The 22,897-nt window shown below is 40.8% G+C and overlaps 1 long non-coding RNA gene across 1 annotated transcript; it reads left to right on the top strand.

Annotated features, from left to right (window-relative positions):
• The first annotated feature begins 508 nt into the window (after positions 1 to 508).
• Positions 509 to 22,888, top strand: LOC109284483 (uncharacterized). Its single transcript, XR_009455041.1, has 3 exons — positions 509 to 598; positions 9,532 to 9,578; positions 21,899 to 22,888. It is a non-coding gene; the product is annotated as an uncharacterized LOC109284483 (long non-coding RNA).
• The last annotated feature ends 9 nt before the right edge of the window (positions 22,889 to 22,897 follow it).

Here is a 22,897-nt window from a genome sequence, read left to right as displayed (position 1 = left end):
CATGTGGTCTGTAGCTTTTAAGGTTGTGAAAGTAATTTTGAAACTGTGTACTGAGTGTGAATGATGCCCAAGTTTGCAGGAAACCTAAAACAACAGCACTGAAGGAGGAAGGCAGATTTCTTGTTTGTATCAATTAGACTTTAAATTGTAACCATAACAATGTTCACCCCAGGTGCCCAAAAGAGCTCATGCAGATATCTAAACACCAAATAAGGAAGGAAGGAAGTCTACCCAGCAAAACAGACACAGTCATAATGTGAACAGCATCTCCTTTTTGATATTTTAAGGCTAGGGACAGACATTACACATAAACCAGTATATGATCAGAAACTGGTTTAAATGTGTAACAGAACATAAGTTCAGTGCAAATAACCAAGTTTCAAAACGGCTGAAATTGGTTTAAGATGAACCTGGTTGAATGTAGTATTAGACTTAACTGATTTGGCTCAAACCGGTTTATGCAATGTCTGTCCCTTCCTGGTTTCTGTTAAACCAGGGTCTCCCAGCATCCCAGATGCTTTGTAGTAGTGGGCTGGACTGGGCTGTCTGCAGGAGCAGAGCAAGGTTGGCCCCACCCCTCTCCTTCCAAAGAAACAAGGTAAGGAAACAAGGTAAGGAAATGGAAAACTCAATATCATCAACAGATGCAGGGTCTAGCAAAACTCCCTGCTCCTTGAACAGCAAATGGGGCAAAGCCTGGAACTGCAGGCAGGATTGGGGTTTACACCCCTACCTGATCAAAGCATTTTGCTGGGGCCTGGCCATGCCTCCCCTCAACTCAGCACCGTAGAAGGGAAGGGAGGGCTGCTCCAGCACTCCCCAACTTCTAGCCTGAGCCACTGAAGGCATGTACCTTTCTGGAATGAAAAGGGAATGCCTATCCACCTCCAAATCAGTTCAAGCTTTTCAGGTTAGACTAACCTGCAGAATCAATTCAGGCTCAGGCTTTTTGAATGTCTGTCCCTAGCCTAAGTGGCTGGAGCACAGAAGAGTAACTATCAGTCTTCTCCTACAAAACACCACATTATTTAGTTTAATTGGTACAGGAAACACATAGGTTAGTGTACAGCATTTATTAAAGGCCTGGTGAAGCAAATGGTCTTTCTGCTTAATGAAAGGAGAGCTAATGTACACAAACTCCTGTTTAAAGTTGGAGTAGCTATTTAAAAATTAAATGAGAACTCCAGTCCTTTTACATGTAATTGCAGTCTCATTCTAGTGACATTTGTTCTGCCCTTCTCTCTGACACGTTCTACAGATAAAGTTAGAAATATAAGCAATTATTTGGCTTGCTTGCTTATGGTGTGGTCATCTTTGTAGGCTGATTTTCCCTCTCCACTCTGCTTACTGAGCTAGCTAGAAATGCAAAGAGAGAAGCCAATGCAATTACGGAATATCACAGCTTCCACTCTGTTAAAGAGAGTCATTTATGCTAGCATTGCTCTAAGTGCACAGAAAATCTCTGCACGTGTACATTCCATTTAGCAATGTGATCAATTCAAAATGCTCCACTTCACATGGCTGTTTTTAATGGTTCCACGGTGAAGATACATTTTAACTATTCATGTGGTGATGTACGCTTTCATTTGATCTGAACATTGCTTACATATATAGGAATATCCCTATACAATACTCTAGGCAGGGATAGTGAAAACATCTTTTAAAAAGGTGCTAGAAACAAATAGGAGCTAATGTCCCCTAAAGCAATAGGAGGGGAGAGAAGAGTATTTAATGCCAAGCTGTAAACCTAGGTACTGATGGAGTAGACACCATCTTTGCCATTCTACTAGAGGCTTCTCACAACTCCAGAGAATAACTTAGTTTAGGCTTAGCACAAACAATTTCATTCTCATCCACTCTCCAATCCTACAATGCTCCAGGGCAACGTGTACCAAATAAGAGTCATAAAAGGGCATCATTGACATTCTGGAAGTTTGTATACCACATTTCTTCCCCTGCCTCACACCTTTAAATGCATAGTGGGCAGACCAGAACCAGGAGAAAACCCACAAGTGGCGATCCCCTAAAACCAACTGTTCACTCATCAAATATTAGCCCACAAAACCCTCCAGGAGAAAACAAATGGAGATATGCATTTCTATCAGTTTTTGATCACACATGACTATAACAGTATCAGTAACTGGCTGCAGTGCTTGAATGAAAATAAGTTATGAACAAATGGTTGTTTGAAGTTGAACATGAGCAAAACTGGGGTAGGACAAGGAATGTACTTTGTACTGTGTGCTATACTCCTCCATTCCCTCTAGCTGAAGGTTATTTGGTTGTAATCCTGGGTTTGAGACACAGCTCTCACACAGAAGTCCATATAGTGTGCTTTCTGCCATCTCCACTTGGCAAGGGGACACTCACCTAAGCCCTTTCTAAAAGATACTTAGGTGCCTAACTCCAATTTCAATCAAAGTTAGGAACCAATGCACCTTTCAAAACTGAGCTAAAGTGGTAGTAGCAGCTCCTATTTGTAAATTCACTACAATAAAAATCACTGCCTCTGGGAAAGACACCAGGGCTAGGGACAGAAGTTACACATACACCAGTTTAAATCAGCAGAAACTGGTTTAAGCCTGTAACCGAACAGAAGTTCAGTGTGCATAAACCAGTTTTAAAATGGCTGAAACTGGTTTAAGATAAACCTGGTTGAATGTGGTAGCAGACTTAACTGATTTGGGTCAACCTGGTTTATGAAACTTCTGTCCCAGATCCTTTCTTGGTTCAAATTCAGTTGCAGTCCTCCAGCATCCCAGCATGCTTTCCAGCCCTGGGCTGGTCTGTGCTGTGTGCTCCAGCAGAAAAGGGTTGGGGTAGGGGGAGGAAGAGAAGGGGGGGCTGGAGCCAGGGAGAGGGGTTAAACTTCACCTCCCCCAAGTACAAAGTTGCCCTGCCCTGCTAAATATTTATTGTGGCCTGCAACTGTAGACTACTAATCCCAGAAGCACCTGGAAGCAGGAAGAAGAAGTGATGAGCAACCCTGCACAGTCCTGCTGCTCTGATTCTGGACAGCAAGTCCCAAAGACCTTGGGGGCAGGAGGAAGAGGAATTAAACACAGAGCCCATTCTGGCTATGTGCCAGACAGCCATACTCTAGTGCCCCCTGGCTTCTGGGCTAAGCCACTGCAGACATGTGGCTGCATTTCCTGAATCAAAAGTGAATCTCTGTCCAGTTGTTTCTCAGCTTAATCTCTGCATCTTAGACTAACTTGCAAAGACTGAATTGATTCGACCTTGGGCTTTTTGACTGTGTGTACTTAGCCCAGGAGCTGGGAATTTTCTTGGTATGGGTTGGGCTGTTGGGATCGGCTTGGAGCTGTCCTGACCAAGGCACACTGCTACCAAAGGATAGATAGCATTGTGAACAACCAAAGATGATATTTTTTTTCCTTGAAATTCCCTAGGTATCATTTTATTGTAATTAATTGCACCAAACATAGTAGAGAGGTGAACAGATGATGATGATCATTAGAATGGTTTCTGCAGAAGCAGTGAGAAAAGGTAATATTATAATCAAAAACCATTCATCATTTGGGGTTTCTTTAGCATCAGATGGAGGGGACAAAATGATAGAGGCTCTCCTTGAACACTCAGTAAGAGATGGGAATATCATTCAAGACATGTCTACACTGCAGCAGCTGTATATTCCAGGAGACTCTTTCAAGCACATCTTACTTGCTTGTTCTCAGGTACTGAGGCACTTGAATGCCCCAGATGTAGATACACACTAGTGAAGATGTTCTCAACATACCTGAAAGCAGCCCAGAACCTTCATTAACATTTTTCTGGGTATGGGTTGGGTTCATGGGGTTTGTTTGGTACTGCCCTGGCCAAGGTACACTGCTACCAAAGTGTAGATATAAGTTTGAGAAGTCAGAGTATGCCAGCAGGGTAAGAAAATAGGAAAGATGAATAGGACAAAGTTCAAAACAGAATTTGAAACCTTAACAAGGTAATATTTTCTGCTGCAGACAATACACATTCTTTGAATCTCAGACTCAACAATGTTGCGAGTTACTGCACTGAAGCTATGGTATTTCTCATTGCGGTGCAAAGCATTTACACTTTTTTGTGGCCTCACCACATCAGAAGGATATAATGAACTGACAAGTGACCAAACTGTTCTTAAAAGTCTTATATGAAATGAGATGAGAAAGTCAACCTGAACCAATCTGCTTCAGCATGCTTTAGCAAATTCTAGTGATTCAAGCCAAAAGGGACACAAAGAACCAAAACTCAAAGGGCTCTCAAATTGTTGGCTCACAAAAATTTGCAACTATACATTCTCACGTGGCATGGTACTTTGACATGATATACTTTCTGAAGTTAACATCAGTAAAATGCTTCAAGAAGTTGATGGGGATATCAAGCAAACTCTGTATCAGCCAAAAGTCTCAAAGGATTTCCTTGGAAACAATAATTTGATATGGGATTCACAAGTATCCTGACTGATGCTAAAGAACAGAACATTGCATTTGAGCTCAATCAGTTAAGCTGATACTACATTCGATCAGGTTTATCTCAAACCGGTTTTGGCCATTTTGAAACTGGTTTATGTGCACTGAACTTCTGTTCTGTTACAGGTTTAAACCAATTTCTGATCACTTAAACTGATCACTTGTATGTAATATTTGTCCCTAGCCATAAAGATAGAGAACACATTCTATAATGGCTTATCTTGGTGGATTTTGCATCCATTTTTAGTTGAAAGTCAAACTGAAGAGCTTGTTGATCTGAAAGTTGCCACTCATGAGTTCACGTTAATTGAAGCAAAAAAAAGTGAAATTCACTAAAGAAATTAACTAGCTGTTCCAAATCTATGTGCTTGATTTTCAAATTCTTCACAGTGTTCATACTGTGTTCATTAATGAATGAGACTAGTCTAATTCACTTAATACATGGGTAGGCAATTATTTGACTTGGAGAGCCACTTAGGGAGTTAGGGAACCAGCACCCATCACAGAGATATGCAGGAAGTGGATTGTGGCTCTATCCTACCCCCTGCCCAAGCTATCACTACTCTGTGATCCTGGTCTCAGCCTCGGCCACCCGTTCCACTCCCGGATGCCGCTCCCTGCTCTCCCATAGCTCCAGTCCAACCACCCAGCCTAGTGTAGAGCAGAGCCATTTAGGGAGTTTTGATGAGTTGTTGGGGGTGGGAAGGAGTGGGTGGTTGGTGCTGACTCAATCTCCATTGTAGGGACATGCAGGCAGCAGATCATGACTCTTCCCCAGACCCCAAACCCATGCTGTCATCTCCCTGTGGTCCTGCACTGTGATCCCAGCCCCTCCCACCTATCCTGCTCCTAGACACTGCTCTCTGCCCACCTACAGCCTCATCCCATTTGCCCTGCCCATGCAGGTCCTGCCCCAGGGCAGTGGGTGCAGGGTGAATGGGCTGGGGTGCCCAGGCAGCAGGGCCAGGTCTGGCCATGGCAGTGACACTGGCAGCTCAAAGGAGTTAATGCTTCCATAGCTGTTGGGAAACTAGCCCAGCCACTGCTACACACTTGGGGATGGTAGGACTGGCTGCACATGCCACGGCCTGGACTGCCCCCGGGCTGCATGGCATCAAGGGACCTGCTGCCGGCTGGACAACGTCCCTTGGCGAGCCAAATCTGGCCCATGGGCCATATTTTGCCCACCCCTGGCTTAGTAGCTTATTGAGGGGTTCTGATGTAAATTTTGGCTAACCTAGAAAATAGGGCACTGGTTATAGACACTGCAGGACTGTTTTTTAATATATATATATATATATATATATATATATATATATATATATATATATATCGAACTGTTTTTAAAAATAAGGTAAATATTAAATCCTGTCTTAGGTTGTTCCAAAAATCTTGTTTTAACAAAAAACAATTTCAGTTTGATGGCATCCTTAGTAAATATGGCTATGAAAGCATGCAATGTTTTCCTCATATTAATTCCAATATTATAGTTCTGTGGTTTACGGAATGGCACTTCCCTAACTGCAAGAAGAAACTGCACTGTGTTATCAGGGCACAGAACAACAGCAACAACAACTGTTGGGAGTCAGGCTGCAACAGTCTCATACAAAAAAAAAAAAAGATTTTTTTTTGAAGAACCAGTTTTAAAATGCTATTTCATACAATTTCAATTTTACTAATAATTTCATTTCTCCAAAAGGGAGCAGGTAAATAATAGAAAAGTAATGAATCCCAAGTAGGCAATTTGCTGGGTTTGAATCCAGGACCATAAGCAATGGAGGAAAGCCCTCCATTACTTGAAATAACAGAGAACACCATTAGTTGTTAGCACTAAACAGCTCATCGGTCCCAAGCAATATCTACCTCTCTAGGGAAATTCTACATATTTTGCTAGTCTAACAAAGGTTTTAGGAAACTAGCTAGATTCAGAATTTTTAGAAAATATTAGGACTATTCTTTATAAAAACAGTAACAGAGAAGCCTAAAACGCAATTCAGAACTGTGCACCACTCTTCAGGCAAGAATATATAGCTGAGTAGTGTGTAAGACTGCATAAGCTTCATCACTGCATCACACATGAGTCAAGCAGCAGTATCTGAAATCCGCATTTGAAATGCTCTTGTGAAATTTTTCACAATATTTTTTTCTAAAATCATATTACAAGTAATTGGACAAATGTAAAGCAGCCAAACAAACAGTGAAAATAGAGAAAATTACTTCAATACTAGCAGCTGACACTCTGCTTGAATTTATTCTTGTACATGGTATTCAAATACATTTCTTATACCTAAACTGCATATTGTGATGGCATGAGCTTTTATCCAAATCCACCTGAGATAATTCCACAATTTTTAGATATTTAGATATCTAAAATAATCTCTCAAAAAATAGTCTTTGACCTTTTGATGTTAACAAATTATTTTTCTGTCATGCACTTGCAACATGGACAGCTATAAACAGACATTCAAGTCTAACTAGCAGATGAACAAGCAATCTGAACACTACAGAAAATGGGGAGAGATTGTTTAAGATGGCAACTATTTTATATATTTAACTCATTAAAGGCAGCACCCATATAGCACAGACTGAAACTACTTTTTTACATCAGAGGGTCTCCTGTTTTCGATGTAATGACAATTTGACACACTTTCTTGTTTCAAGTGTCAAATTATTAGTTATGTTAAAATCATACATATATTTTAAAACAATCTTTGTTAACAATCACATTTTCTAAGTTTCTAAAATTCATGTAAAAAACCATTCTGATAGCAATTTCATTGAAATGAAATTGAAATTTCATTGAAATGAACATTCATGAGAATGTTGCAATGGAAAACTTTGACCTTTGATGCAGCAATACACATTAGAGGAGTATTCTACTTGTAAAAGTACTTCCTATTATTAAACTTTTGATGCATTTCAAGGTAACAATAAAGAATACAATGGAAAAAAGCCTACATGTGGAGAATGACATTTTGTAATCCCATCTAGTCCCTGTGTAATTAGATCACAATGTAATAGTTTTGTTTATAAAATGTCATGCACAGCAGTCACTGGGATTCTGAACAAAATAATTAACCATTCCAACCAAAGTGTCCTTTGGAAGCCAATGATATTTATTTTAGTAACTTAATCCAACTTAAACATATTAAGCATGTAGTATTTACTGCTGCTAATTTCATACACTTAAAGAGTATTCTGGAACAGAGGACCCCATGTCCAACTGCTATGGACTGTGTGTTAGACGGTTCCCTGTCACATTGTAAATGAAAAAAATGGAGAAAGATTAAGATTTGCTTCAAGCTGAGAAAAAGAAAATATTTTGCATTTCTCTCATGATGAGCATATTGACTCATTCTGGTCTGTTCTAAGTTAGCCCAGGAGCTTGGAAACAAACATTAACCAACACAGAAAAGCAAGTTCATATTTGGAAACACACCAGCCTTATTTTTCCTTTATTTTCTTTCATTTTAATTAATAAGAACATTTACATAAAAACTGAATCTTTGGGGACTTTTTTTCAGTTCATATGTTCCTTCTTAAGTTATAACCTCATACAATGTGCTAATTTCCACAGCAACCAGTTGCAATGTCACAAACAGGATAAGAAGTGTCACAAAGAGGATTAACTGAAATCTCAAGAAACAAAGACCCTGTTTTCATGCAAATTTGACTGGTATTAAGATAAGGAAAAAATGTGAAGAGAAAACTGGTCTCATTTTATAACAGGAATAATTTTACTTTACTTCATGGCCACAGATTGTTTCTACTTTGGAAAATGTTGATTTGCCAAAACCTAAATCTTTTGACTCGCTTTTATCCAAGATTTGTCAGTTCTAAGATGGACCTTGCAGTTAAACTTGCATGTAAATCCAATATAGCTTCATAACAACTATGCAGCAAAGTAATGGTAAAGTAACATGAGAAACAAAATTTAGATTTGATTGCTAGATGGACATTCAACTCATGAGAAAGCTTGTTGGGCTGATTTCCATTTTGAGGAAAACTAAAACAATCATTCTAAAAATGTGACTGACTGGAATGTCGTATGGTTCAGTGTCCTTGCTGCACTCATAGTGAGAAGTAGTACCAGGCTTGTCAATTAAAAAAAACAAAACAGCAAAATACAAATTTCTTACAGATGTCAACATTTTTGCTTAGTAACAGCTCTACAACAGCCAAAAGTATTCAATAAATCAGTCTAAACATTATAATATCATTTCATGTTTCCTGAAGGTGTCAATATTGATTTTTCGGGGTGTGAAACACTAAGGGGTCCATTTTTCAGAGTGAGTGCTCAGTACCTTGTAAATGTCTTAGGTAAATATAACAAAAATGGAGCTACCAAAAATCAGATGTAGGCCACAGTGTAAAAACCTCCTGAAATGCAATTTTTAAATGCAAAATGTAAACCGTTTTTAACTTAATATCCTACCCAGATGTTGCAGGGAAAGGGGAACAATTTTAGTGAAGTTGAATATTATTTATGCAGAAGTGAAGTTGGCATTATGTTGCCATCTGTAATATAAAACTAAATCTTTGTGGAATAAGTATTTTTAAAACTGTGAAGTGTGTACTGCATGGTTTTTGCCACCTAGCTTGATTTAGTAAGACACAGGTTTTGATGAACTGGTGCTGTCTTATTAGTGCCAATGGGCTAAAGGTGGCATGGTATATGTAAATACATAAATAAATAAATAACAATGTAAAAGGCTGTACTACAATGAACTTCTTGGTAGGGATATCTATCAATGTGAATGGAGTGAAATTACCAGGGTGTATCTGAATGTCTCAGTTTCTCCTCACCCACATAGCCATATAAATTTAGTGGACATGTCCTAAAAACAAGGACTATTTGAATGGATCACAACTTAACAGTTTTAATGAATATTTTCTAAACTTTTAAATCAAATACTAAAATTCCAGAATAACTGAATTAACTCATAAATCTTTGTTTCCTCATTATGATCCAAATCTTAAGGTTTTACTTAACTTTTTTCCCCCTTTTTAACTAGAGGCTTTGTCAAACATCATCAGTCAATATAAATACAATTTGTTCTCCATACAGTTTGGATTCTGACTGAAAAAAATTCTGCTAGATCTGCACATTACAAGGTAAGCATTTTACAAAATATCATTTTACTCTTGCTTTCATAAATTATTCTTACAGTAGCTGGAAGTATATGCAAATTTTTGGCCAAATAGGATTTTTCTTGCATCTCTTCTCCAGTACAAAGTGATTGAAGAACTAGAGTAGGACTGAACTATCACATTGGAAAGATTTAAATTAGTCTTTACATTTCATACTAGATGTTTATGGGCCTTAAAAATTTACATTCCATTTTTGCTGTGGATTAGGATGAGGTAGGGTTCAGACAGGTTCATATATATATGTTACCTATTACCTAAAAGTTTTCATAAGTGAAAGGTAGACCATATGATAGGCGCTCCATAGGATATTATGTGTTAATTACTATGTACTACTTTGTTCATACCAGTTCATTCATATAAGTAAACATCTCAAGCAACAGGAAGATTTGCAAAGCTGAACCTTTTTAAACGCCTCTCTTTAATCTTTCTCCTCTTGTTCTTTTCCTTTACAATATAAACATGTTTAAGCTGTCCCATCTAAAAAAAATTATAAAGTTTGCTTTTCACCTTTATTGTCTCCAGTAACCATCTGAGTTCCCTTTCATCTCTAAGCTCTTTAAACATGCTTTTATAATTGCTGCCTGGAGTTACACACTTCCAACTCCATTCCTAGAGTAAGTCTCAAAACCAAGTTTCACTCTTTACACTTACATGAAGCCACTCTCTCCAAATCTCTATTGACCTCTTAGCCACAACTGAAACCAACTACTCTACTTTATCCTCCTTGACTTGTTAAACTCCCATGTCATCCTCTCTTGGCTTTTGTGATTTTATCCTCTACTAGTTCTCCTATTGCTTCTCTAATAGCTCTTTTAGTGTGGATGAGGTAGAACCTCTTGCAGGCCCACTTCTATTTTATCATCATCATTCACCCTTACCCACAGAGTTATACAATGGCCAGTTGTTTGGATCCCAGGTCTGAATACATGGATTTTGTTTCGGTTTCTATCTCCTTCATGTCATTACATAATGCTTTCCCATTTGTTTTATCCTTCCATATTCTCCTAATAGACTTTGTGAGCAGCATGTGCATCTGGCAGTTACTTGTCCTCACAGGTCGCAAACCTTCCTTTTTCACTGTGAAGTAGGTATGCTAGTAGGAAGGAACAGGCTGCAAGCAGATCTAGACAGGTTACAGGGGTGGGCCAATGAGAACAGGATGGGGTTCAACACTGACAAATGCAGGGTAATGCACCTGGGGAGGAGGAACCAGCGGCATGCCTACAGGCTGGGGAACTCCCTTCTCATCAGTGTCGAGACAGAAAAGGATCTTAGAGTCATCATTGATGCCACAATGAACATGGGCCAACAAAGTGGGGACGTGGTCAGGAAGGCCAACCATACCTTGACGTGCATCCACAGATGCATCTCAAGCAGGTCCAAGGAGGTGATCCTCCCTCTCTATGCAACACTGGTCGGGCTGCAGCTGGAGTACTGCGTCCAGTTCTGGGTGCCGCACTTCAGGAGGGATGTGGCCAATATGGAGAGGGTCCAAAGGAGGGCCACCCACATGGTCAGGGGTCAGCAGGGCAGGCCCTATGAGGAGAGGCTAAGGGACCTGAACCTGTTCAGCCTCCAGAAGAGAAGGCCGAGAGGGGATCTAGTGGCAGTCTACAAACTAGTCAAGGGGGACCAGCAGGCATTGGGAGAGTCCCTGTTCCCCTGAGCACTCCCAGGAGTTACAAGAAACAACGGACGCAAGCTAGTGGAGGGTAGTTTCAGGCTAGACATTAGGAGGTGCTATTTCACTGTCAGGGCGGCTAGGACCTGGAACCAACTTCCAAAAGAAGTGGTGCTGGCTCCTACCCTGGGACTCTTTAAAAAAAGGCTGAATGAACATCTGGCCGGGGTTTTTTGACCCCAGTACTCTTTCCTGCCACAGCAGGGGGTCAGACTAGATGATTTCCTCAGGTCCCTCCTGGCCCTACCAACTATGAAACTATGAAACTGTTTAATTATTGAGTCCTAGAACATCAATTTCTCTATATAGCTGATAGTACCAACAGATGTTACACCTATACGGTGTAGTCACCAGCATAGTAGGACAGGGATAGCCTTGCCCAATTCTCAGGCATCTGCCATCTGACTTGGGACAACGAAGGCTGGAAGCTTCCCTGTAATCTATAGGACTACATGAGTTTTGAAGCACAAAGGCTGGGTTGACTAAACCTGAAAGTGCCTGTTTATGACCTGCCTCTTGAGCACAGTTGGGATTTCTCAGGGAAGTATTTAATTAATTTATAGGAGTGGCCAGTAGTAACATCCATGAGTCCTTTGGCCTATTACCTGTCCCTGCTCATTTTCCTATCTTTTCCTGAAGTAAAAGGGTACTTGCTTCTTTGTAACTAGAATTTGTCATTTAAATGTGCATTAGTTTACTTACTCACCCACAAAGTGGGAGCACCTGGTATATAGCATCAGAGGGGTCACTCCCTATTAAAGAGGAGGTATGACACGTGGGAAGCATGGCTGCCCTCTAGTGGGGCTCCAAATATATTCAGATCTCATTGGGTACTCCGACCTGAAGTGTTTTAAAGTTGGGCATCAGAATTAGATTGTTGACAAAGATTATGGAGGAAATATAATATTGCATGAAATGTGTGCACAGGGCTTAGCTGAATAGTTTGACTTGTTTATGATTCAAACTTTTAAGAGACTTTTGTATAATAAGACAGAGTGGAACTTCACATTTAAAGTGTTTCATCATAAACTGAAAAGACTAAATTTGCAAAGCAAGTAAAATAGTTAATGTTTGCTTGGAGGTACTCAAAATAGACACTAGCGTAGTTACCAATTAACATTTAGATTGCCTGTACAAAGGGATGCCATAAATTCCCACACCTACAGTACAATAATTCCCTTTAATATCTACTTGTGCGGCTGCCAAACACCAGCTCTTAGCTTTGTGCCATTTCAGGGGACATTTGTGCACTCTTTCATCTCCAAAACAATATCTGTGTACTGTGTTTGTGGAAGTCTGTGCCCAAGATATTTCTCTCTTTTTTTCCAACTAAATTTGAGTTCATTTCCCTATGCACCATATCTTAAGCAATAAACGGAGACAGCCACAGCATTTCTGCACTTATTCAAAATGAAGATATCAATTAATTGCTTTGAATAAATTCAATGCTCTTAAGGGCAGGGCATAATTTTCTTTGCTTCTATCATTGTTTTACTTCTGTAGTAATGAGTCTATAAATTTAAGCCTGTGTCTGCAACAGAAACAGAATTTGGCTTCTCTCAAACCCAGTGCGTTGAGCACTGTAGGGCTGGGAGAAGTGGTGAAAGTTTTAAAAAGTTTTTTCTCCACAATTTCATTTTCTACCAGAAAGATGTCAGGTTTTTAGAAATATGACCATATTTTTCCATGAAAAATGCAAGTTTTAATTGCATCAGCATCATCATGTCTTCATCAATGGCCTGATTGAGGAAATTATAGAGGCTAGAGCATTCACCCAGAGCTGAAGGCACAAGAGAGGGACAACGAGAGGACAAGGAACAGAACTAGAAATCAAAAGGTGACAAAAAGGGAATCTTAAATCCTGCAAATTTTACCTCAGTCTGAACTTCCTTTATTGACAGACCCAGAACTGAGCATCCCAACCCCTGTGAGTGCTAGTTTCAGAGACAAAATATCGGAATAATTGGTGCATAGCAGGTGTGACTGGTAAGGTTTGTGTGAAAGACATCATTGATGTGTGGGGGAGGGGCAGAGAGGAAGGGGGGAGAGGTGGCAGCATGGCTAACACCAATGGGGTAAAATACAACTGCCTCCTCTTATGCCCTCTCGTTGCAGCCAGTGCTTGCCCACCTTGAAAACCCATGATTATTATCTCCAGTGGCAATCGGCAGTGAGAAAAGCAGCAGCTGCCGTGGGGGGGGTACTGTGTTAACTCGTTAGCTGCTGGCTGTGTCAACGTTTCCCCACACAGCAGCAGCAGCTATTCCCAACAGCAGGGCAGTACTGGCAAAGGCTCACTCCTGCTCCCAATTTTCTGTGCCCAGAACCTTGTGGTCTGATGCTGCCAGCCCTGCCCGCACCCCAAGGGCTGCTGGCTGCCCGCACTGGCAGTAACAAAGGTACAGATTCCCCAGGAGGCCTCCATCCTGGTGCCTCTTCTCAGTCAGCGCCCAGGGTTTGTGCACCACTTGTCCACCCCTAGTTACACTAGTGGAGCACACTGCTGCATCTTCTCTTAAGATCCTGCCCAGGGAAGGTACATGATCCCGAGCTGCTTGTGTCTTTGGCTTGCTGAGTGTTTGTTTGGCGGGCAGTGTGTGTTTTGGGTGTGCTCTCTGAGACGTTGGGAGTGTTGCTGGCTGAGGGACTCCTGATTACTGAGCAATTGCTGCCTGGGTCTGACAGAACCCCTAACAGGGGGCAGAGCCAGTCCAGGCTCAGCAGGGTATAAATAGGAGACGCTCTGAGCGACCAGGGAGCCAGTGACCAAGAGTCAGCAAACAGGGTAAGCAGCTTGCAGGTCAGTTTGCCCCCCCCCCTCCTACTTTTGAGGGGAGAGCCTTTCAGCTTAGTGTAGGGAAGCAGGAAAAAAGGAACCTTTTGGGGCCAACAAGCAGTCAACAGGCCAGCTTCCAGGTGGTTCGCTAGACAAAGCGTGCTTGGAAGGAGGGCAGTAAGAAAGAAGAGGCAGATTAAGAGACTGGAGGATGTTGCAATGCCAGAGCCACTGCCACTGCCTGCACCTGTGAGGTTTCTGTCCAGGCAGGACCGCTCACCATGGAGCTCCAGTATGAAACTGGAGATAAACCTATTGCGAGTCTCTGAGTTAAGGTCAAAGGGGAGAGCAACAAGGGTGATTTCGTGGTGGGTGCCCGCTATAGACCACCAAACCAGGAGGAAGTTGTGGATTAGGCTTTCTTCAGACAACTAGTGGAAGTTTCCCAATCACAAGCCCTGGGACTTCAATCACCCTGACATCTTCTGGGAGCACAATACAGCAGTGCACAGGCAACCCAGGAAGTTTTTGGTGAGTGTTGGGGACAATTTCCTGGTACAAGTGCTGGAGCAGTCAATTAGAGGCTGTGTTCTTCTTGACAGGGAAGAATTGGTGGGGAATGTAGTAGTGGTTCACAGCTTGGGCAGCAGTGACCATGAGATGATTGACTTCAGGATCCTGAGGAAAGGAAGGATGGAGAACAGCAGAGTAAGGACTCTGGACTTCAGAAAAGCAGACTTTGACTCACTCAGGGAACTCATGGACAGGATCCCCTGGGAAATGAGTCTGAGGGAGAAAGAGTCCAGGAGAGCTGGCTGTACCTTAAAGAAACCTTACTGAGAGTGCAGGAACAAACCATCCCAGTGAGCAGGAAGACTGGCAAGTATGGCAGAAGACCAGCTTAATTTAGCAGGGAACTCTTCAGTAAACTAAGTCACAAAAAGGAAGCTTATAACAAGTGGAAACTTGGACAAATAAAATGGTGCACTCTATGCCATCTTCCAGGTCATTGATGAAGACATTGAACAAAACCAGCCCCAGGACTGACCCCTGAGACACTCCACATGAAACCGGCTGCCAACTAGACAACAAACCATTGATTACTATCCTTTGAACCTGGTGATTCATCCAGTTTTCTTTCCACCCATACTTCCTTAATACATATGTAGTATGTACATATAGAACTGTAAGATTATGACTCCTTTACTTACTCTCTCAGAGAGGAGCTGATGATGTAACAGAAGGGCTCAAAGGAGTCAGAAACAAGACATGCATACAAAGTTAAATGAAACAGGGCAACAAATTTACAAATGCTAAAAGCACAGGCCCCAAATCTTCTGAAAAGGGAGACATCCTTCAAGGAATTGCTGCACACATTCTTTTTTTGCTGAATGACAATTTTTGTACAAGAAGCTTCCAGCAAGTCTTTTCTCTCCCCCACTATTTCAAACACTGTATTGTTTACTCCTTGTATAAAGTAAATTCTACCAAGAGTGTGAAAATAAACACTTTGTGCTTGACTAAATCCCTTACCAACAACAGCACTTTAAAAAATGACTGCTGCTGCTCTTATATAGCAAGACTAAATTCTCCTTGTCTCTTAAAATGCAGAATAGTTGCATGCCACAATAGGCGGGGAGAAAGTTAACATCCTCCTTCCTCCCTCCCGGCCATTTCCATTTTTCATTTCATTTCCATGTGGTTGGTTTTTGTTTTGTTTTTTACAAGAAACAAGCTGATTCCCTCCAATGCAGGATGTTTTGTTTATTCTGAGAAGACATACAGATAAGTTAAAGAAAAAATAATCTCTGAAAGTAATTTGATAGTAGACAGCTAAGGGAATGATTTTAAATTGTCATGAGAAGATCTGAAAAAAATTAAAAAGGGCTAGTCCTAACTATTTTCTGTGCAACCACTATAAAGAATGAGAAACTCGGAGTAATTTAATATCTTTGCATTTCAAATCATCTTTGTTGTGCTTGCCATGATGTTGTATCATACAGTATAATGGGTCAATTTAATACTTCAGTTTCTTCAGTTGAAGTGTATAGGGATATTGGAGGGGTTTAGGTTGTAGTCGTGTTGGTCTAAGGACATAGAGGACCAAGCCCTGAGATACCACCGCATTTGTACTGAAGAGAACACCCGGGATTGCCACCTCACCAATCTTAAAAAGGCTTTCACCCAGCAAGGACACTCATCCAGAGAGGTAGATTGCACGTTTGAAAGAGCCACCTGGATACCATGTGAAGAACTGCTGCAATACAGAAGAAACCCCCCAAGAAATCGCACACTGCTGGTTATGACATATCACCCCTCCCTTGAACCTGTATGGAAAATCCTCAAAAAATTGCAACCCATACTAGACAGAGACCCTATTCTTAAAAAGATCTTCCCAGAGCCACCCATCCTAGCCTTCAAACAAGCACCGAACCTCGCCAACCTCATCACCAGAAGCAAACTTCCTCAAGCCCAGAGCACACCAAAAGGATCCAGATCATGCCAGGACAAGAAATGCAAAACCTGCCAACACATCTCCACCACCCCCACTATTACTACACCCCACAACAGAGCCATCCGCATCCCTGGATCTTACAGCTGCACCTCCAGAAATGTAATATACCTCATCCAATGCACTAAATGCCCTGATGGAAAATACGTAGGAGAGACTAAAAAACAACTGCGCATCAGAATGAATGCGTGCTGGAAATCTATCAAAGGCAGAAACACCCAATTACCGGTGGGGGCACATGTCTCACAGGAGGGCCACTCTCTCTCCAATCTCTCAGTCCTGATCCTCAAGGGAAACTTACACAACACTTCCCAGAGACGAGCCTATGAGCTCCATTTCATCAACCTGCCGGATACTAGAGATCAGGGACTAAACACAGACATTGGATTTTTGATACATTACAATCTGCCTGGCAACTGACTCCGCAGCCCAGGCCAGCCCTTGGCTTCTTTACTTTTCATTCCATCCAGGAAGAGCACACGCCAACTGCTGAGACTTCCTTAGCCTGATGAAGGGTTTTTGAACCTGAAAGCTTGCTTAATAACTATTCTCCAACCATTTGGGTTGGTCTAATAAAAGATATCAAATTCACCCAAGGAACCTTGTCTGCCTAGGGATATTGGACATGCCTGTAACATTAAAAGCAGGAGATAAAATCTGGCCATGTCTGAGGTCCGCAGGAGTTTTGACACCGAGTACCATGGCACTGAGTGTTCAGTTGATATGCCTAAAATTTTATAGTGCAAGGATGTGAACACTGCACAGCTAGATCTCCCACTTTCACATCAACAGGAGGAAACCACTTCCTGAGGTCCCAAAGACATGCTTTGGGGTACAGACACGAAGGGAAGAATGTCACAGCAATATGTACTCTGCTATTAGCAGGTAGAAGACTGATTTGGGGGCAGAGGGGAAAAGAAGATATCTTTCTTGAAGGGGAGTAGGAAAGCCATAGAATCTGCAAACCAATGTTTTATATTTTTCACTATTAGACACTTCCTCTCCATGCTTTTTGTGCATCTGAAGGAGGCCACTGACAGAAGCGTAAGAGAGAAGTGTGGAAATACATGAGCCAAAGGAATTGAGTTAGAATTTTATTGCATCATTTATTCTCCTCATAGGAACAGAGTTTTCTATCTGCTGTAACTACAACATAACAGTCTCTACTTCTATTCCATGAAGATGGGGTTACAAACCCCTAGCGAGAAATTGGTTGCATCTCAGGAACTGATTCCAATTCTGCTCACCTTGATGGAAACTCCACTGATTTCCCTGGACTCACTTATCATTTACCGACATGAGAAAGATAAGAATCTCACCTTCTGATCTAAGTAAGGTTTGGCTACAGTTCAGAGCCATATTTTCTGAAACATTTGTTTATTCATTTTTGCCAATGAGTATATCAGCTATTACAACAATAGTTATTGTAACTAATTTGTGCTTACATGAATAATGATGAACGAGGAGAACGCTGGAATACATTTCACATGTGGAGAAGACCAGAAGCGCAGTAGCAGCTGTCTACATGTTGTAATGAATTCACTGCTATTTATTCACTGGATCCACACTTCTTTCTTTTCTGATAATAAATGGTCTAATGGAACCTCATACATTTCCCATCAGCTTGCATCATTACGTTAGTGAATTATTGAACAGAAAAACCGCATTCACATGACAACAAGAGGAGTAAACAAAGTAACTAGTCAAGACATATTAATATATCTTTGTACTCAGTGATATGCTAGCTAGCTAAGAGAGTTTGCTATTTTCCCCATAACTACACCTATAATCAGCCCACTCTGATACACGGACACAGCCATCACCCTACATCCTCATCACACTTGTCAAGAATGTACGTGATAAACTCTGCTCACAGTTTTGAGTTTGGTTGTTACAATCCATGGTACACAGTTCAACTTTGACCTCTGAAATACACTTATGCATATTTTAAATCAAAATGTCATTATTTGTTTAGTATAAGATAGGAAAAGATGCAGAACTGGAAAAATACTTTATCCTGTAATCCTCAATGTATGCATATATTCAAAGTATGCACATAGCAGAACACACAAAGAATTTTAATTAAACAGAAACACTGTTAAATTTATTTAGCATAAGAGGAGCAGGGTTGGGGTTTTTTTTTTGGTAGTCAACAAATAATATATGCAGCACATACTCTGGACTTCCAGCAGATAAAGCAGAAAATAGCTTCAAGTTATACACATTAAAAACAATTAAACTGTATGAACAATATGCAGTGCTTCTCTAAAGCACTTTAGGAAATAACTCTATTATCAAGCCTCCTTTCTTTGACACTATAATGCAAGCAGTAAAATTCTAGCCTTATAGTTCAGGTCAAAAAGTAACAAATCAAGCTGATAGAAAGCAAGGTGATGGAATTCTTACATGATTTTACAATGCAGATGGACAAAAATAGTAAGTAATACAAAATATAGTATATCTGTTTTACCTTGGTTCATGTAAATGTCTCATCTTATTGCTGTCAACATTCCCCACAATATACGGCATTTTCACTGATTTGAAGTAATCAGCAGTTTTGCCCATCCACATTTTCATGCATGTCAGTGAATAAGACATCATCAACTATTTACTATTCATGGTAAATAAGTATGCATGAAACAAAACAGAACATTCATTAAGGAACAGGCACAACTAAACTATCCTATAAAGTGAATTATATTGTGCAAAGTCAGGAAGAACAGGCATGGCCTTTAAAAGCAGACGCTAGTTAATGACACGTTGGAGGTACTTTTATATTTTGCAGGATAACTATGGAGTCAACACAACAGCATTTGCATTTAGAATTTGAATTTTTGCCAGTGTTTAAAAAAAAAAAGTAGTTTGAGAAGAAGTGGGAAATCAAGTGAGTCACCCCTGTCAAAAATGTGATAGTAATACTGCAGCCTTTCAAAAGCCAGGCTGAAGAGGATATTGAATTGGAAATTAAGATATTGTAAAATTATCGCAACTCCCTCGCCTCCACCCCACCCCAGCCCACTTGCTTGATCCATTCATCAAAAGAGAACTTTTGAAATTAGCAGGAAAAGGGACTGGAAGGGACCCCTTGCATCACTGATTCTTGTTGCCTGCTGTCAAAGGTAACTCAGTCATATCTTATTGAACTCCATTTTAAAACCAGTGAGGTCTCTTGCTCCCATTACTGCTGTTAAGGAGCTGTGCAAAACCTCACTTGTTAGAAACCTCCTTCCAATTTATGTCTCACATTAATTCATGGCCAGTTTATAGCAATTTGTTTTCTCCAACACCGTCCTTTAGCTTAAATCAGGGATTGGCAATTTATGGCTTAGAGAGTGATGGCTTCAATGGTTTGGAGGCTGGGGGCCTTTGCCCACACTGTCCTGCAGCTGAACAGCTGGGGCTTTGGTGGAAGGGAGGGCTTTGCCCATGCCACAGGGAGAAGCAGTGGCAGTGTCCTGGTCCCAGTGCTGTCATTCCAGACTACTACCAGGAAACTTTGCCAAACCTGGCTGAAATAGTTGTTTCCTTCCCTGGTACTTAGTCCCTGCCTCTCAGATGCATTTACAGAAAGCAATCGGCTCTCTTTCATTTTCCAAGGCTAAACAAGCCCAAATCCTTTAGACTGCACTGACATGGCAAACTCCAGAGGGGCATCCTCAAATATACAGCACTTCTCTAGTTGGGCTGCCTCTTAAATCTGAAGCAAAATGACAGTGCCAGTTATTTCATCTTTATGCTAGAAGACAGCCCAGGAGGCTGCACAGATGTGGCTGCACTGCATCAGGTTTCAGAGGCAGCTTGTCTGAAGTAGCACAGTGTACGAAAGGATGCCACACTACACAGTAAACTTTATGACGTTGCAGACTTGCCCTCAGTTTTCTCTCGTAACATAGGTTTTCCATGCCCCTATTAATTCTACTAGTATTTTTCTGAAACCTGTTATTTGTATTCATCCTTCTTGAACATGGATGGCCAGATTTGTATACAATATACCAAATGAAGCCTTGCCACTGCTTGTTACAATTCTTTAATCATGCCATTGACTTCAGTGGTGTTAATTCTGGCTTTAAACCATCTCTGACTGAGGCCTATAGAAATCAGATCTGAAAATATCAAGAGTAATATCAACACTTCCTGACTCTCTCCCTGCTAGAAATATCTTTCCTGACACTCGTAATTGCTTGCGCCTCTAACACAGCCTCATTGTATGGGTGGCTTGAAGCCATCCTGTGCTTGACTATACTCCTAGGTCTTTCTTCTCCCTGTAGCTGTAACTGCCATCCTCAAGGTCATCCTATTCTGCATATATATTTCAAACTTTCTCCACGCTGATGAGACCTCTGTTGTCTCAGTAGTGTCGTCACCAATTTCATTAGCACACTTCTACTTTTGTGCAAAGGTCATTAATACAAAGATCTGCCCCCTACTCCAAGGACTGAGAAACTCTACCCAGGGAGCTCATCTTCTGATTTATTGTGAGCCTTTCCCTTCACACTTTCCTTTACCTGATTTACCATCCACTATAATACCTTATCTTGGTCTGCCAGGATTGAGGACAGGCAGTTTTCTTCGAAGTGTTGCAGAGCTATTTTGTAGAATGGCCCCTTAAGTATCTCATGCAAATAAAAGCTCTCAAGTAAATAATAAAATACACTCTTCTAACCTTACATTTTAGACAGTCTCGTGAATTCTTTCTTCAGTTCTAGTGAGAAACTAAACCAATTGCTTATATGAAAGAATCTGAAGTGAAACCTTGGCACCATGAACACCTATGGGGGATTTGACATTGACTTCAATAGGGTCTGGCTTTCACTTTTGAAGTCAGTGGCATTAAAGCACTATAAAACTGGTGGAAAAAGAAAAAAAAAATCAGTCTTAATATTAATTGATATTTAAAAGTATTCAGTAATTCTTATGTGAAGCATTTACATCCCTCCATCATACTTCAACAAATTTCCTGCATTTAAAATAGCAAAGGAAAAAAAAAATTTGGTAATTTGAATTCCAGTTTATGCAATCCATTCTAGTTCATCTACAATGCATTAGGCTACTATACCAATAATTTCTGTAGGAATTGCTATAGATAGCATCGTAGTGTTCTCAGCAGTGTTGATTCAGCCTTAGAAAAAAAATACAGCTTTATTATTTAAAAACAGTTCCAGCATCTTGAATCCTGACTGTCTGACAAAATAATTTAAGAACATAGTGGTGTGCTTGGGGAAACTGATGATTCTTAAACCATTTCTTTCTCTACACTGATTAATGCATTATATAAGTAATTCAATCTACATGTGTCATTCTTTTCTTCATTATAGCTTTTCTACATTTCCAGAGACAAAATACTTGTCGCCCCGTTTGATGGAAGAAAAATCTTTGACAGAATATTTTAAGGCAGGATAAACAAAGCACTGAAGCGGATTGAAAACCCAGGAGAGAGTAACCAATGTTACCATTTACAGATGCTGAGCAAACCATTCCAGAGTGGTAGTGTCTTCCCACAAACCGCAGCTTCACATACCTGATCTTTCACTGTTTTTAATCTAGTTACAATCTCTGGGTTATTGTCCTTTGGCTTTCCATTTTCCTGAAACAAGTCTCCAATCCTTTGGTGGCTGGGTGACCAAAAGTTTCAAAGCAAATTACGAGTGTTAAATGATATAATTCGTCTCTATATTCATTATATACAAGCCTTAAGATAGTAATTCAAATGAAAGATGATGTTTAATCTGTCACTAAATTACATATGTACCTGCTTCTAGCACTTATTGTCAAGCAAATCAATATCTGATTGCATTTTAATAAAGAACAGCTAAAACAGAATATGTTAGGTTCTTAAAACAGCTTTTACAAAGTAGGATCAAAGTTTAGGTTGAGGACATAAGTGCACTGCTAAAGCAAATATTTTAGAACGTACACACCTAGTTCATGAGCTGTTCTAGTTCACTGGGAGTTAATTTTTTCAGTGTCTTGCTATGGAACTTCAAGTACTTAGTATAGTAAACCTTGCTAATAGACGAATAGACTATCTAGAGAGATCCAATTCAGCAGACCCTGAGCTCAGGGGGGCCTTGGTCCTTTCCTCCGCAGTGGCACCCCCTGGGGCCACCTGGGCAAAGTGCTAGCTGCAATGGTTGCTGCCCCGGGTCAAAGACAGCACACAATCCAATCCAACCCCATACTGGTGAACAAGTTAAGAGGCTGTGACTTGGATGACTACACACTCCGGTGGGTGGTGAATTGGCTGGAGGGTCGCACCCAGAGAGTCGTGGTAGATGGGTCAGTTTCGACCTGGAAGGGTGTGGGCAGTGGGGTCC

Source organism: Alligator mississippiensis, chromosome 10 (genome assembly GCF_030867095.1).
Source record: "Alligator mississippiensis isolate rAllMis1 chromosome 10, rAllMis1, whole genome shotgun sequence".
NCBI lineage: Eukaryota > Metazoa > Chordata > Crocodylia > Alligatoridae > Alligator > Alligator mississippiensis.
Note: the sequence above shows the minus strand (reverse complement) of the source record. Positions and strands in the feature narration are given on the sequence as shown.